This window comes from Pipra filicauda, unplaced genomic scaffold (genome assembly GCF_003945595.2).
Source record: "Pipra filicauda isolate LSUMZ 115617 unplaced genomic scaffold, ASM394559v2 scaffold28_size6257848_pilon, whole genome shotgun sequence".
NCBI lineage: Eukaryota > Metazoa > Chordata > Aves > Passeriformes > Pipridae > Pipra > Pipra filicauda.
In genome coordinates, this window is record NW_024104409.1 from 848,367 (window position 1) to 865,002 (window position 16,636).

Consider the following 16,636-nt stretch of genomic DNA (forward strand, 5'->3'; position numbering starts at 1 on the left):
TATGTGTTCATCTGAGTTAAATCAGAAAAAAATGCTGAGCCATGAGAACCAAAAATAAATCCAGGTATCTCAGAAGAGTTTTACCTTCCGTTTGAACCTTGAGAGGGCAGACAGCTGTGCTAACCTAGCCTTCCTGTCCTAACCCTGCTAGAGTTAATACAGGCAGATGAAGCCCCCTAAATAGAGAGTGAGAGAGGAAAATGTAAGAATCAAAATAGAAGTGTTCTGCAATTTCTTTTTTCTGAAGCATGCATACTAACAAGGATGTCTTAAGTCTCTACTCTCTCCAGAATAGAAAGCCACAATAAAATACTAATAAAAGTGTCTTATCATCCCTGAGTGTTGATTTGCCCACTCCACATTTTTTAACTGTATCCCTTGTGAATTTCAAAATTGATTTCCATAGTTTCTGAAATTTCTATACATCACCTATAACTGAATTTCATAGCAATGAACTCCTCAGGACATATCAATTGTGGAAGGGAAGCCTGAAAAATAAGTTCAGGGCATTCCTGAAGATGAACACTGAACAGCTAATCATTAATCATAAGATGCATAATAATAAGGATGGTGATGGCCATTCAAAGACTAGCGTATGGCAAACAGTAGTGTAAGTAGTCTTCACTCAGCCCTTTTGATTTTTGCTTTGATTCTTGTTTTGCTTCTTGGAATGTTAATATTGAGAAAGAATTAACTAACAGTCTAAATCATGACTCCATCAGTACAAAAGTATTGTGTTCCTGCAATTAGGATGCTAAAAAATACAAATAACTTCCTAGCTAGTTATTTTAAAATATTTAAAGTAAAACAGCAAACAGCCATGAAATCAAACACTCCAGTACTTATTGACTGATGTTAACTTATCCAGGCTTGAAAAGGTTTTACTTCCTGGGATGAAATGAGCACTCCAATGTGTTGTTGCTGAGATGGGGGCTGACTATGGTTCCTTTGCCACAACTGATGCCACCTGAGTTCAGCTTTCAGCTTCCCAAATTACTTATGCAATCTCAGCTCCCACAAGGGATTAACTTGCCACTCCACGGCCCAACATCTTTCTTGGGGCCAGCTGGCTCTTGGTGTGAAATACAAAGCCCTATACACTGCAGTGATTCTCCTCATACCTGCACAAACCTGTCGGAGCTCACCCAACCTTGCGTCTCATGACCTGGCATGACCCAGCATATCATTTCAGGTTATCCATGTTTTCCCGTAAGACTTGAGCTCTGCCCGTCATCTCCCTTTGCAGTAGGCCACAAAAGTGCCCTTTGGGGACAGCTGTGTGGCACCTTGCAGCCACTATGACACATCCCAGGCCACCATGTTGGCCCAAAACTATCTGCCCCCGAGGGTTGGCCCTCATCCCTGGCACACTGGAGAGGACAGACAGCACTGTAAATCGTTGGAGTGGAGGTTTCCAGCTCTGGGGCAATGCTCTATTGCATCTGAATAACTATGACTGGGACAGGATGGAAGGACCAGCCATGGGAACAAGCAGGGCAGCATGGGGTGGTACCTGCCACCCCAGCAAGTACCGGGTGACCTCTGTAAGCATCAGCCAGGCAGGAGTTGCTCCAGGCTCCCTGTGATTGCTGAGGCTTTGGAGACCCTCCTTCAACTTAAACCAGATTTGCCTTCTTCAGCACAAGCCTAATGGGATTGTAAACAGCTAAATCCCTGTGACTTTCTCAGACAGTGTAATTTTACACAGCCTTGCCCTCTTCTCCTCCCTTCTACCCCATAGCCTTGTTCATACAGTTTTCTTTCATTTCAGTTTGGGTTTACTCGAAAGAAAAACAATTACTCTCTAGCCAGTTTAAACAATTATCAAATAACCTGCTGTGACCAGACAGAGAAGAAAAATGTGGGAGAAAAATACCCTTCCTTCCCCTGCCAAGTTGCCTTCCAAAGCAATATCTGCTCCTCCAGCTGATTACAGGTCAGGTTGCCTCAGGATCTCTTGGTGATTTTATAGAATGATCCATCAAGGAAACACATTACATAGCTCTGAGCTGAAAGGTTTGTCCAGGCAGCAGACAGATACTTGCAAGCAGAAACACAGCCCGGGCCATGGCCCCTCTTCTGACTGTGGGGTGACTGCTGGAGACCTGGGATGTGCTTCACGGTCCATGTCCTGCCTGGTGACCTGTGAGGTTGGAGCCTCTGCCTGGGCAGAGCACCAGTGCTCATGTGGATAAAACTTTAGAGGAGGAGGTAATGCTTTAAAGAGCACCATCTAAGGAAGGATATTAATCCATGGCAGCATGGAAACCCAGAGAAGGTCCTTTCCTTTTGGGTAAACTAAAAGTTCTCAGCTTAGTGAAGATAAGAGATCGCTTATAGTTATCAAAATACGGTAAAACAATGTGATTTTTGTATAACTTCATCTTTTGTCACCCAAAGAAGAGGCACAAAAATGCAGTAGCTTTTCCCTACTTTCTTTTCCAGACACACTTATGTTTGCTGTGCATCAGAAACAAGTCCTGTCTTCCAATGTCTTCCTCGTAAACACACCTAAAATCCGGCATTGTCAGCAGTTTGCTGTGTCTGTCACCAGGAGACACTTGGTACACTGAAACAGTCATGCTGTTGCGAAACCACTTTGGCATACAATTCAACAAGCTTCGCTGCTCATTTAACCTTTTCATTCTGTGTTGCGCCAAGAGCTATGAATGATTTTAAGAGGATGACTTGCATCCATCAGCAGTTTCCAAGTACACTGTCTTCTCTTTAAAACAATGAATTTGTGAATAATGGCCAATAATTTCTTATTTTATATGGGCTTTTCTGCTGGGTCAAGGATATTTAAAAAGTCTTTGAACCCAGAGCATGTGTGTCTGTTTTAAGAGGCTGAAGGAGGTGGGCACAGCCCATACCACCCACACACCTTGCTCAGTCAGGCTTGCAGTGGCTAAAAGAGACAATTTAATCTTTAATCTTCCCACTTTGTCCCCAGTTTAAATCAATATACCAAAAGCAGAGGGGATGCTCTTATGATTTGGCTTAAATCTGCTTCTGATCTGGATAAGCTGAGTCAAGATCAGGCATTTTTACACCATAGTGTGCAATTTCTTAAATATAAACCCTATCATTTCAAGGAGGAGTTTCAGAAAGGAAAGAAAGGCAAGGGAAAAGTACAATCACACAGCACCTACAGGATGGACAAGGGATCAGACCCAGCCAGCACAGGTTTAGGAAGGGCAGGTCCTGTCTGACCAACCTGATCTCCTTTTGTGATCAGGTGACATACCTGGTGGGTGAGGGGAAGGCTGTGGATGTGGTCTATCAGGACTTCAGCAAAGCCTTTGACACTGCCTCCCACAGCACACTCCTGAAAAAGCTGGCAGCCCACGGCTTGGACAGGGGCACCCTGTGCTGGGTTAGGAACTGGCTGGAGGGCCGGGCCCAGAGAGTGGTGGTGAATGGGGTTGCATCCAGTTGGCAGCCGGTCACCAGTGGTGTTCCCCAGGGATCAGTGTTGGGCCCAGTTCTGTTTAATTATCTTTACTGATGATTTTGATGAGGGGATTGAGTCCACCATCAGCAAATTTGCAGATGACCCCAAGCTGGGGGCGAGTGTTCATCAGCTGGAAGGCAGGAGGACTCTGCAGAGGGACCTGGACAGGCTGGAGAGTTGGGATGATTCCAACGGGATGAGTTTCAACAAGGCCAAATGCCGAGTCCTCCACTTTGGCCACAACAACCCCTTGGAGCACTACAGGCTGGGGACAGAGTGGCTGGAGAGCAGCCAGGTAGAAAGGGACCTGGGAGTCTGGATCGACAGGAAGCTGAACATGAGCCAGCAGTGTGCCCAGGTGGCCAAGAAGGCCAATGGCATCCTGGCCTGGATCAGGAACAGTGTGACCAGCAGGACCAGGGAAGTGATTCTTCCCTTGTACTCAGTGCTGGGTGAGGCCACACCTGGAGTGCTGTGTCCAGTTCTGGGCCCCTCAGTTCAGAAAGGATATTGAGGTGCTGGAGCAGGTCCAGAGAAGAGCAACAAGGCTGGTGAAGGGACTCGAGTACAAGTCCTATGAGGAGAGGCTGAGGGAGCTGGGGCTGTTCAGCCTGGAGAAGAGGAGGCTCAGGAGAGACCTCATCACTGTCTACAACTACCTGAAAGGAGGTTGTAGCCAGGTGGGGGTTGGTCTCTTCTCCCAGGAAGCTATCAGTAAGACAAGAGGGCATGGTCTTAAGCTCTGCCAGGGGAGGTTTAGGTTAGATATTAGGAAGAAATTCTTTACAGAGAGGGTAATCAGGCACTGGAATGGGCTGCCCAGGGAAATGATGGATTCTCTGTCCCTGGAGGTTTTTAAGATGAGACTGGGTGTGGCACTTAGTGCCATGGTCTAGTAACCACAGCGGTAGTGGATCAAGGGTTGGACTTGATGACCTCGAAGGTCCTTTCCAACCCTGCTGATTCTATGATTCTATGATTCTATGAAAAGTAACAGTAGTATAGTGGTAAAGCCATTCCCATGTTTCCTGGGGAAAATTACTGTGGGGACCTGTCAGAGTGGTCCAAAAAAAACCTCACACCAGCCAAACTCACCATGAAGACATCCAAGTGCAAAAAAACTGGCCACCAATGCCCTTTACAAGATTTGTACCTGCTAAATCTAAAGGCAAAAGAAGATGCTTAAGAAATTCATTGCTTGATCCCTAATCAGATTCTTTGCTCTCCCCTGTGTTGACTCCCTGCTGCTCAAGAAGAGATTTGTATAACCAGGGCATGAGTTTGCTGAATCCTACAAACAAAATACTGCAGATGAGAATGTCGAGTGTGTGGGATTTGCCAAGGTGACAAAAAGGTCCCTGGAGTCACTAAGTTCATGGCAGATCATGGAGCAGAGCAGACACTGTGCCTTCAGAGATAAACTGTAGATAAAACCCAGGGGGCACCATTCAGAAAGGGACTGGCATGGCATTACCCATTATTTTGAAGGGTACGTAGGAATGGAAAGGCAATGGCCAGGTTAAGTCTGAAGCAGTCCAACTTGTGGCCCTTGCTTCATTAGCAGCAGGCATCTGCTGTGAGTCTCTTCCCCTTTTTTTGGCTTCTCACAGATGTATTAAGAAGCCATTCCTTGAGCCATGGACAGGGCTGGCATCTTGGGAAATCACTGCTGTAATTGACAGGTTTGGACCTACATTTGTGACAGTTATCCAGGTTGCTGCTCGTGTTTCACATGCCCATCATTGCGGCATCTTTCATCACTGTGACTGGCCTTTGTAGAGCTCTCCTGCCAATCTGCCAGAAATGCAACCTGGGCAGCAATTAAGAAGAGTTGATGAAAGGCATTTGCCCTCTGATTCGTTGTTTCACTTCTTGGCATCCTTTTGGGGAATGAACTGAAATGCAGATGCTAAATAATTCTCACTGTGAGGGATTTATTGCAATCGTAACTCTGTAAGTAACTTCCAAAAACTATAGCTCCAAATAATGTGTGTATATTGGTCAAATATATCCAAGAGGTGAAGTTTTAATAGCTGCATTTGTCTTCCTGCATTGCATTTCTACTAGATTTACAAAACGTAATCGTGTTTCACCGTCTACCTACCAATATGGGCTTATAATGATCTACACAGAAATCTTGTAATTTCTGCCTTAACTGTTAAAGGTAAATGTAAAAGGAAGGTGAAGAGTGAATTGCCTTCTTTCCTCCTCATAATCCATCCACAAGGATTTCCCCTCCAGCTTCAGGGCCCCAATACGTATTCCCAGTGTTTGATACAACTCAAAAATGTAACTGTAATTGTTAGGCAACCACCACCAGCAACTAGCAAGAGTCTGAACAGAACCCCAAACATATGAGCTACCAAACCAGATACATACATCTAACTGCATCTCGGTCTTTTGAGCCTCTGTAGTAAGCAAAATATGCTTATTCTGGCACTTTCCCCAAAGCAACCTACCAGGTTTCAGATATTACAGCCATCAGTCAATGCAGGTTGAGCATATTTGGAGCAGAAGCACCCTGCACTGCTGTCACGGCTGTAAGATTACATTAAAAAGCACAGTTATCTTTTGTAGCCTGGAGCACAGTTATTTCTTCAAACACAAAGAAACCCTATTCCTTTTACACCGAGAGAGCAATGCCAGGGACTCACCAGGTATGCTCTATGCAACATTGTTTTAAAAAATTAAGATCTATGCCACTGACATAATTACCTGAACTCTCACTTATTACCTGGAAGAAGAGAAATCTGGCACGGACTTTGGCAGATCTGGCACAGATTTTCTGCCTGGGAAGGAATTCCCCGTAGCCAGGAGGGAGGCTTTCAGTTTCTCTTCCACTTGGCCTCCCTCTTGTTTTAATATCAGCTTGCTGAGGGCTGACAAGGGACGCATCAATATGCGGAGCATAGGGGGATGGCAGCTCAGCATTTCATGAAGGGAGCAGTGCTCTGGTTGATGGGCAGGAGGGAGAATGTGGGTCTACAGAGGAGCTCTCTGAAGGGGACCCACCCAGGAGTCCCTCCAAACAGAGGCCCCTGCCAGTATGATTTTTCAAAGTGGATGAAGAAGACTTGCAGGGTTCTGGAGTTTACTGCTGTTGTTTTTCCTCACTGCTTGTCTTTACCTTGGCAGCTGGGGAAATACTGAGTCACATTGCTGCAGGTTTGCTGAAGTGTTTCTGGGAGGCCCTCGTGCTTTCTCACTTAGTAGCTAGCTGAGGGCAGGAAAAACAGCCTGGGAAAAGAAAAAAAAACCACAAACACCTCTCCCCCTTTTTCTGTTTTTCACATGGATCCGTTCTCTGACCTGGTTCATGACAAACGTGCCAATCGCCCCTGCTGCCAATCCCCACAGTGAGGGACCTTGGGGAGTAGAACCAGCCATCATGGATGGGGCTGTAAGGAGGGATGGCAGCCCGAAAGGCAGCATCCCTCTCCTCAATTAAAAAAATTGGTATAAAATATCAATTTCAGCTAAATTTTAGTAGCGACACCAGGCTGGCTGACACCCAGTTCAACTCAGCCAGATTTTACATCAACAGTGTTTGAATCATCATAAAACTATCTGCAAACAAATGCTTACAAAAAGCTCCCTGCCCTCCTGATTACTACACACTCACATTTTTTATTCATACTGTGTTGTCATTGTCATGCTTTAGCTTAGATGGAGCATTGCCAACTCTCTTGCTGTTTGAGGTTGCACTTTAAATACACTGCAGTTTGAGGCAAGCATTGAAATAGAAACTACAGCATTCCTTATTAGTTTTCCTCTCCTCCCCTCCCCTCCCCTCCCCTCCCCTTCCCTCCTCTCCCCTCCCCTCATTATTCTCCCGCCTTTTCTTGCCACTGCCTGTTTTTCTTTTGCCTTGCTTTCTACTTGGCTTCTTCTTGCCTTCCCCTGCCCTGCCTTCCCTTGTCTTTCCTTACTTTGACATCTTTTCTTTTGCTTTCCCTTCTCTTTGCTTTGCCTTGCCTTCTCATTTCTTTTGCTTTGCCGTGCCTTGCTTTTTTCTTCCCTTGCTTGCACCTTACTTTTTCCTTTTTCTTTTGTCGGTGAAGAAAAGCTGAAAAATCCTTTGTGGGCTCACTCTGAAGACAAAGCCAAACTCAGGACTGGCTTAACTCAATTGCCACTGCTAGAAAACAGCAGCTGGTGAGTCTGTTTCACCAGTGGGTTGGGTGTCCTTGCCCAAGATGACAGCATCCATTAGTGGATGCTGGGGACAAGAATGGCAGTCAGCTGCAGTGATGTGTCCCAGCTGCAGCCAGATGCCCCATGCCAAGCTTGGAGTTAATGGATCCCAATTTCTTCCAGCAGGGTCCTGGCAAGTCTGGTGCAGAACCTGGCATTGCCCCATCCCGGCCGGTGAGCCGTGTGGCCTTAGTCACCTCACCCAAATCCCATGGGATGCATTGAGATGCCCTTGTGCCAGATGGCCTGTGAGAGTCAAGCAAGGGGTTGAGGACACTTGCATTTGAGCAAGCTCACTTGCAGCTGGAGAGATGTCATCATAGCAAGTCATTGTCACTCACTCTGATGGTTGTGGTAATAAGAAGAGACAATTCAGAGCTGTACAGCTCCAACTGGGAGTGTTTCCCAGCCGCGTGTGCTTCTCAGCCATGCCACAGCTTTCCTCTGTGTCATGCAGAGCTTGAAGTGCCTCAACTGGTGTGACATGAAGAGCTCCTGTCTGGAGCTCTTTAGCCTCCTCACTGCTCCACATCTCTCTGCCATGCTGCTAGGTTTTCTTAAGCTCCTGGTCAGTGGTTTTCCCTTGTCAACCTGTGTTGATTTTGTCTTACGGTCGTGGCCCTGCACCTGCAAGCCCTGTTGTGACAGCCTCCCATGAGAAGTGATGGACACCAGTGTGAGAATCAACTTCCTTTCCCATCTCTTTTCCTATTTCTGTGCTACTGCTCTTAGCTTGCATTAGAGAACATGACAAAATCATAGAATCATATAAACATTTATAGAATCACAGAATCATTTAAACTGGAAAAGACCTCTAAAGTCATCTAGTCCAACCAGCAGTGAGTTTGAGTGGGCCAAAAAAAAAACAACCAAAAACCCCCATATACTTACCATGGGAAATTTGTCCGCAAAGAGGTGACAGATGTCATCAGAGAGGATGCTTAGGGGAGGACACTCCTCTGGAGTGTCCTTCTCCTCCCACCTGGTCATGGGGATGAGCTTTCCCTTCCCATCTGTTTCTCTCCTTTTATTTTTTTATCTTTCCTAAAAAGTAGCTATTACCTGTGAAGTCAATGCATGTCACCAGCTACAGATCTTGTGAAGAAATCTTTGTGCAGGTCCAGCTGTCTCAACATCCTCTACACAACAACCTGGGTGAGGCTGTGAGCAGCTGAATACAAGTCAGCAGGTGAGCACCAATGGTAAATGGTGCCCAGCTTGCTGATGGACTTGGTGCCAGCTCCTGGCACTCCTGCATAGGGATGACAGAGGAGGCAAGCTCCAGAAGTGAGGCAGAGTTGGGCAATCAGGAGAGAAGGTCCATGTGGTACCTGGTGACCTGCAGGAAGAAGTGCATCCATGCACCATCCTGCTGGAGCACCCTCAAAGGATAGAATCAAGGTCCATCAGAATGGCAGAGAGCTGTGACTAAAGAAACTGACCGTGTAGTTGATTCTTTCTTCATCATACAGCAATAAAGATGAAAACAAATTTCTATTCTTAACCAAAACAACTCACAAGGCTTCTCCTATTTTGATTAACAGCTCTGGTCCACCTGGGGAACACATGAATATACAAAATGAAGCTAGAATACATTTTTCTCCCTCTCTTTTTCTGTGGCAGCATTTCAGTGTTTTTTCGCTGGGAAGAGTGATGCCTAGTGGGTTCCCGGTGCACGTACACCACAACAGATATCATTAGAAAGCCATTCAAAAGGGGGGATGCAGGCCTGTTTTAAAAAGTGACAAAGAAAAATGTCCCTCCCTCACTTGACACATCTGACCAAGTAGAGCAGACCTCTACACGCACTTGGAAAACAGCTATTTACTTTCATGACTGAAAGGAACCCCCTCCCTGCAAGCATGCACCCTTATGTTGAGCCTTATGCATACGTGGCATCTGGTTTATTGAGTCAAAATAGCATATTGTTATTTTCAGGATTTGAGAAGCTATTGCCATGGGGACTGAGGATCCAAATAGATCCTGAGATCAGATCACAGGAGGTTTTAAAATAAAATTGACATTTCTGCCAATAATCATGTGAAACCGGCTTCAATATGTAAGCACAGAGACTTGCCACTTTGGTGACTTTTTAAAAATTGTAGTTACCAAAACAAGAAGGATATTAGATGTTGTTCATAACAGCCTGGTACCAAATGTGTTTTCAGGATTTAAATACCCCAAACACCTCCTTAAAGGAGCAGGAGATGCTGGCAGTAGTCAGCTGTAGTGGGTCTGTGTTGGCACCAGAATCAAAACTACAGCTGAATTTTCTTCTATCAAGGCACGCAAAAGGAAGTCTCTCTTGTTCCAGATTCACATAGAACTGCATCTATGACTTTCTTATCTCTGCAGGAAGACGAGCTATTATACAGAGAGAGAGAATAAATACAAACATATATAAAATACAAACATATATAAAATACAAACTTATACCAGAGTAGAAACTAGAACTTGTTTTGCAGAACAGAAGTTATTGGAATCTGCTTCTGCTTCTGCGTAATCTCTGCAGTGAAGCGATCTCAAGCTGTGCTATCAGCTCTGGCAAATGAAGCGATGTCAGAGCAGGTTAATACTTGGGTATGAGAACACAAAAGAAAATCCGCCTTTCTAAGGATGCTGTAATCAGAGCTGCATTAACCGGGGACAGAAACAGCCTGCTTGGGGTGGGTGCAGGGAGGCACTGTTTGCACAACATGCATGCAGCATGCAAATGCGTATTGTGTTGCTGGGATCAAGAGGTGGGGGGTGGGGGTAGTGGAACCAGAAGCCCCCCAGATCCTCGTCAGTAAACTGTTGCACTGTTTGTCATAATTATTTGCATTAAATTGTCTTTGCTTATTAAAAAAAAAAAATCTTAGTCTGAGTTAGTGAAATTAGATCAAGTGAAGGCTTTGGTGTCACTGCAATTCCACCTTGAGATACTTCTGTTAAAAAAATGTCTTTTTCCTGCAGTGCAGATGTAAGTCTTCAGCTCTCAGCAACTGTGTTTAGGAGAAAAAGTGTATTGCTAACATGTACCAAAATCTGAAAAGGGTCATCATGCTCTGTGACAGTGTGGTGGGTTGACCCTGGCTGGACATCAAGTGCCCACCAAGTCACTCTATCACTCTCCCTTCTGAGCAAGATAGGGGGAGAAAAATAGGACAAAGGCTCATGGGTTGAGTTAAGGATAGGGAGAGATCAGTCACAGATTACTGTCATGTGCAAAACAGACTCAACTCAGGCAAATTAATTTATTGCAAGTAAAATCAGAGTAAAGTAATGAGAAATAAAACCAAATCCTAAAACTCCATGGGATCACAAGTGCATGGGTCCATAAGTCCTGACAGGGGTGTCCTCTCCAGCATGGGCTTCCCATGGGGGTCACAGCCTTCTTCCTTCTTCTGCATGGGGTCCTCCATGGACTGTAGAGGCATAGCCTGCCCCACTATGGTCTGAACCACAGGCTTCAGGGGAATCTGTTCTGATGCCTGGAGCACCACCTCACCCCTCCTTTTTCACCGACCTTGGTGTCTGCAGAGTTGTTCCTTGTAGGAGTCACGTTTCAGGAAGGGAGATGTAGTTCCCATGTACTCCCACACACATGGGCAGTGAGATACCCCATGGGGATTGGTCAAGGAGTCACGTGTTACTTTGCATCCATGTATATAAGGTGTTGTTTGATTTGAATAAAGAGGATTTGGCTCAGTACCCTCAACCAGGGTAGCTGGGTCCGTGTAATTTATTCATGTATTATATTAATACGTCGCAAATGGCGCCCAACGTGGGGCAGAACCCTGTATCAGGGGTGATTAGAGACTGCCTTGTAACAAGGAAAATTTTGATAGCGTTCAGACGGGTTTGTTTTAAAAACTTGGAACGCTCTCTAAAAAAAAAAGTCAGACGTCATATACCGAGCTAAAAGCAGACAAAAAACATCTTTAAAGAAAGGACGTCGGGAACCAGTGCGAAAAGCCAACTGGGACATTGTGCAGAGGACCACGTGGAGCTCCGAGAATCTAAGTATTGTGCACGAGAGACCGAGCAGAGTTGCTTTGAAAGAAAGAAAAGGCAAAGCTACAGAGAACTCGAGGTAAGAAGTCAAAATTCAAGGGAAATGATAGAAATAATTATATCAGGACTTCTGTTAAGTAGAACCCTTAGTGAAACTGCTTTGAAAAAATTTGGAGAGACTGCTCAAGAGAAAAAGAGAGAGAGAAGATGTGGACACTTTAAAAATCTCACAGAGAAACTTAAACTTGTCCACGGAGCAAAACTTTAAACCTTTTGTTCCCCCCAAGAGCCCTAACAAAGGACTCCACCAAACATAGGAGCAAGCAGACGCGGGGGTGGAGTAGAACCAGGTGCAGACAGAGGACCGCGTGCAAAGGACCTGAAAACGAAGGACTTGGGCTGAGTTTTTAAGCAGGCAGGAGCAAGCACGTGGCATGGACTGCGTGATTGTTAGGGAAAGACAGACCTTGAGTCCACGAGGCACTGCCACGCTGCAGTCACGTGGCTGCCACGCCGTGGCTTGAGAATCATCATCTTGCCCATAGCTAGCTTGCCGAGTGTCCCAGCTTGAGGAAGCATGCTTAAAACGTGATCCGCTAAGCAGTGGAACAACAGAGGACACTGGGAAGGAATCGGGTTTGCCCCCTCCGAAAAAGGACAGGCATTTATGCAGTGCAGGGACGGAGACCTACCCCTGCACCCGCTGCCTCCGCGCTGTTAAAAAAGCCTCTCGCACTTGATAACGCTTCGCAGAAGCAGTGCCAAGATCCCTTAAATAGGCAACAGCCACAACGCCTGCAAGCGAGCGGCGGCGCGGGGTTTGAAGAGGCGCTGTTCACGGGCTGGCGGCAGCGCGGCAGGCGTGGACACAGGGCTTGCAAAAAGCTCACGACGCGAGTTGGCAGTGGCGGCGATGCCAAGGCGGTGCACGGCGTTGCGGGGCTCTGGGTCCCTTGTAGCTAGGGCGCCGACCCGGCTTGGCACGGCGGGACGCCGGCAGTAGCAGTTTTCCCAGCTCCTGAAACGGACGCGAAGAGTGCCGAGACCGTGCCCGCAGCCATGTCGAGTCCCTGCCGTGCCGCGGCGCAGAGGCGCAGGACCCACGGGCGAACACCTCCCGCTCAGTCCTAACCCGGCGCAAAAGCCGCGGAATAGCGGCTCCGGCTGCGCGGGAGCGGGGTGGGCTAGGGCCGCTCCGAAATACAGGCGGCGCGCCGTGCCAGGACGGGATGCAGTGCGAGCTGCCGGCACGGCAAGCTCGGCACCAGCAAGCCGCTTATACGGGCTCAAAGGCGGCACAGAGGAAAAAAAGCGGCAACAAGCCACAAGTGGGAGTCGGTGCTGCTGCAGCTTTGCAGGGAGCGGTGGTGCCCCGGCCGGCGCGGAGCCCCGACGCGGGGTGGGACGGGCGGCGAGCGCCTTGCCTCGCTGCAAACCCCCCCACAGCGGCGCGGCAGGGAGCAGTTCCGCCGGAGCCGGGACGGGAGCGGGGCCGCCGAAACCAGGGCAAAAAAACTGCCTCCCCTTCCACGGTGAAATGCATGGAGCGGGGCCGGGGCCAGGACAATGTAAGCTGCTGGCAAACGGCAGAGCCCTGCACGGTCTGCTGTGGGCAGAGAGGGAGACAGCATCCCGCACCCGGCGCCGACAAGAGATCCCCTGTGGGGGGCTAATTCTGCCGTCTACGGTCGAAAACAAGTAGCAAAAACCGGGGCCGAGAGGACAGCTCACACCCTTTGTGCAGAGGCAGAGCGAAGCTGAGCTGCAAATAGCTCAGGTGAGCCTCTGCACAACTCAATGCTACCGCACTTTGCGGTGAGCCTCCAAAAACACACAGAGCTAAGTGAACATGTTGTCTTGAGAAACCTTTGGTGGAAACACTGCGGCTTAAAGGTTTTGTTTCTATTTTTCATCAGTTCCCCAGGACTTTGTTTAAATTACTAAGACTGTTACAGTTGTTAAAGTTATTAAGCCCTCAAAGACACCTGAATAGATGCAGTTGTTGTGACAATTTCGTTCAACTAACATGTTTAAAAAGTTCTTGAGCATCTCCATACCCTGTTAATTAATGCATTCAGATGTTGTTTATCCCAAAAAGGTGTGCCTAGTGTCAGCAAAATGCAAGGGTAGCTACTTATGAGTCATAACTATCTAAGAGGCTGAGTTAAAACTAATTATGATAGCTCTAACCAAAATAATTGAAGAAATTGTTAAAGTTGTTAAATTCTTAAATATATTTACATCTATTAATAGAAGCTCTGTTAATCAAAAACCCTTTGCAGGACTGTCAGTCTTTCGAAGCTGAAGAAGGTGAATTTTCTTAGGTTTTTGCCCCTGTCTCGAGGAGAGGGGGAAGAGTGAAGCTTTTCAAAAACCCAGATGTTAGTGCTTATATAATAGCAATCATTTGTTTCTTGGCAACTAGGTGGAGAGAGATTTTGTTGTCCCAACCCCTGTCCTATAGGAGGGAAAACAAAGCATAACAAACTGAAATCTCCCCCATCACCCGGTTTAACTCTTATTAACTGTTTTAACTTGTATCACTATGGGGAAGGAAGATTTTCTTTGTTGTCTAAAACCCTTAAAATTGCCTTTTGAGTTTGTCTCCACAAAACCAGGACACTAGACACCTGCCTGAGCAAACAAGACAAACTGCTTTCAGTGAGAGTGAAGAAAACTTTTCTGATTCCTGAGATATCCAGGAATGATGGAATCCACTGAATGCTTGCTTTTGTCTTTGCAAGTGCAAAATCTTCTAGTGCCAAAGTGTATTAAAACATGCAACTCATGAAGTTACATATAGCCTTCAACCTTGAGGTAAAGAGACAATAAAAGCATAAAATGACTTTTTGCTTTTACTTCAAACTCCAGCAAAAGGCAACTTTGAAGTAAAAAGACATTGAAAGCCATCAAATGACTTGTACTACTTTACTTCAAAAGGCCATTCCTAGATAAAGCTACAGAGAAAAACCGCGTGTTTGCCTAACCTCTGCGTCTGTTTCTTCCACACGAGCCACCTGAGACTGTTTAAATTGTTATTAACATGTTTGTTAAGTTTGTACTAAAGGCAAAAAGCAGCTAACAGAAATGGATGGACAAAAGCTGAAAATTAACTGCATTCTAGAAACCACAGACAACTTAAAACTGGTTGCATGCAAAGGATGCTAAATTTCAAGCTGTGTTAACATATTGTAATGATAACTCGTTTTATATACTGTGTTATTGTGATGGTAACTTGGTCTAGTTGTTTACAGGAGATGCTAAGTTTTAAGTCATGTTAACATATTGTGATGGTAACTTGTGTATATATCATTGAGTTTATTAACTTATGGTTTTCAAAAACAAAAGGGGGGAAAAAGAGAAAATGCATGTGCATAAACAGGTAAGACATTTAGGTTTGTTAAGCTTTCTATTCTTCATATTAATTCCTTTTCAAATTTTCAAAACAAGTACAGTTGCCTAACATGATTACCAGAAGTGGCAGATTGTGAAACATACAACCAATAACCACTGCAAAAACCCAAACTACGTGATTTAAATAGAAACATAATAAAAATTCTGAGTATGCATGTGTGAGGAGACAATGTGAAGTGGCCACTTCTCTATGAATGAAAAAACTGTATGAATGAGAGAAACTGTGTGAACGTGTATGTATGTAGACTTTGAGATACTTCGTGCTCCATGTGCTTTGAACAAATTACATTTGCATCACAACACTTGTTCTCTAAGGGCCCTTTTCTTGAAATGGAGTTGATTTTTTCCTGGTTACCAATTACATGCAGGCCCTTGGGGAAGTGGGAATCGATGTTCTGCCCGATTATGCAAAAACCCTCAGGTTAATAAAGTTGTTGTTTATCCCAAATACACGCAAACCCTTATGAAATAAAAGTTCAAATTTATGTCAAGCAAGTTTCAAGGATTACAGATAAAAGTTCAAATAAGTAAGTTTGTTGAGAGACCAAGGTAGGCAGTGAGCTGAATCACTGTGACACTGTGGTCATTGTTAAAGGGGGTTTACAAAGTTTAAAATGTACTGTTATATGCAATGTTCTGTATTTCGTCATAATAATAAAAAAGAAGAGGAGAGATGTAAGAGTTGGGTTTCAGGAAGGGTACCAAACAGCACCCTGGGAGATGTAGTTCCCAAGTACTCCCACACACATGGGCAGTGAGATACCCCATGGGGATTGGTCAGGGGAGTCACATGTTACTTTGCATCCATGCATATAAGGTGTTGTTTGATTTGAATAAAGAGGATTTGGTTCAGTACCCCCAACCAAGCTAGCCGGGTCTGTATAATTCATTCATGTATTTTATTAATATGTCACAGTTCCTCTAACATATTCTCACTCTGCTCTCCAGCTGCAGTTTCCCAGGAGTTTTTCCCCCTTCTTAAGTCTGTTGACAGGTCATGGTCAATGTGTCCTGCCAGCTGACAGGAGTGGGCTGTGACAGCAGACCTGCCTGTCCCCTGCTGAACCTCACCAACACAAGGCCTGGACAGCACACCCAGATCTGCATTGTCCGTCTCGTGCCCACACTGTGACCACACAGAAATGTGCAATACCATCACCCTGCTGCAAGAGGATTGCTCCAAGCTCACCCAGAGTCTTCAAGGTGAGGCCAGATGGTTTGTGACAGGTGGATCCTCCTCATGCTAGAGTTTGCAGGCTGAAATACACACTGTGGCTGCTGACAGTGATCCCAGGGGCCATTTCCTCATAGATGGAGAGCAGTAACCTTCAGCTAGGCCCACAACTCTTGCGGGATGAAGTACATGGCCTTTGGGTAGCTGACATGAGTCCCAGGAATCCAAATACAGGCTTTCCCTCAACCGCTGTGACATTCTCTACCTTGCTGCAATCTTCACAGCTTGCATGAGGACTTTGAGGAGTCCTTTTGCCTAGAGGATGCAGCGAGGCAAGGAATAGGAAGACATATGGGAAAAGACAGGGATTCGCACACTGGTGGCCATCACTTCTCATGGGAGAC